Here is a 1,397-nt window from a genome sequence, read left to right as displayed (position 1 = left end):
AAGTGTACACCAGGGATGTGTCCTATCTCTATACCTTTTCAATCTATTTGCCATATAGATTATACAGGAGGCTGGGCTCTATGAGAAGAAGTGTGGCATCAGAATTGGAGGAAGAGCCATCAACAATCTGCGTTATGCAGATTACACAACACTGCTTGCTGAACCTGAGGAGGACCTCATGCACTTGCTGCGAAGGGTCAAGGACTGCAGCCTTCAATATGTGTGGAAGCTCAACATCAAGAAAACAAAGATTCTCACCACTGGCCCAATTGGAAGCATCATGATAAATGGTGAAGAGATTGGGATTTTTAGCAGCTTTAGTTTATTTGACTCCACAATCAACATTATTGGTACCAGCAGCCAGGAAATTAAAAGATCAATTGCACCAGCAAAGTCTGTGGTTAGGGACCTCTCCAAAGTCCTGAAGAGCAATGATGCCAGTCTGGAGACTAAGATGCCCCTGATCCAGGCCATAGTCATTGCAATTACTTGCTATGCATCAGAAATCTGGACAATGACTAGGGATGATAGAAAGAGAATTGATGCTTTTAAGCTGTGGTGCTGGAGAAGAATATTGACTATATCATGGACTGCTAGGAGAATAGACATATTTGTCTTAGGGTGAAAACAGGCTGCTCCTTGAAGGCAAGGATTTTGAAGCTTCATCTAATATACTTTGGACATGTTAAGGAGGAACCAGTCTCTGGAGTGGGAAGTCATGCTTGTGAGGGTAGAGGGACAGAGTGAGAAAGGAAGACCTTCGATGAGATGGATTGACCTAGTGTCTGGGATGATGTGGGTAGGTGTGTGAGAAACAATAATATTGGCACAGAATAGAGCAGGGTTTAGGGCTATTGTACATTATGAGTGACAGGTGACTCGATGACACATAACAAAACAACAACATATAAAATGGGAGATTCAATTGAATTCTTTTAATTTAGTCTCTTTTTCTCTCTCTCATTGCTTTAAAGTCATAGAGGTCCTATATAGGGTTTCTCAAGCTATATATCCTAATGAGATTTCCCATCTTTTGCCCTAGGAGCTGATGAAAGATTCAAAACCGAGGAAATTGAAACTTTTGAATTAACAGTTTAACTCACCAAAATGAACATCAAGCACAGCTCACCACTGATCCAATTGGCAGCATCATAATAGACAGTGAAGAGATTGAGATTGTTAACAGCTTCAGGTTGCTTGGCTCCACAATCAGCACTCTTGGTACCAGCAGCCAAGAAATCAAAAGATTAATTGTACTTAAAATGTCTGCTATCAGGGACCTCTATAGAATACTGAAGAGCAATGATGTCAATCTGGAGACTAAGTTGCACATGATACAGTCCATAGTCTTTGCAATTACGTGCTATGAATCAGAAAGTTGGACAATGACTAGGGAT

Source organism: Elephantulus edwardii, unplaced genomic scaffold (assembly GCF_000299155.1).
Source record: "Elephantulus edwardii isolate Elephantulus edwardi_28Jun2011 unplaced genomic scaffold, EleEdw1.0 scaffold00073, whole genome shotgun sequence".
NCBI classification, from domain to species: domain Eukaryota; kingdom Metazoa; phylum Chordata; class Mammalia; order Macroscelidea; family Macroscelididae; genus Elephantulus; species Elephantulus edwardii.
The sequence above is the reverse complement of the archived record's forward strand: the minus strand, read 5'-3'. Positions refer to the sequence as shown.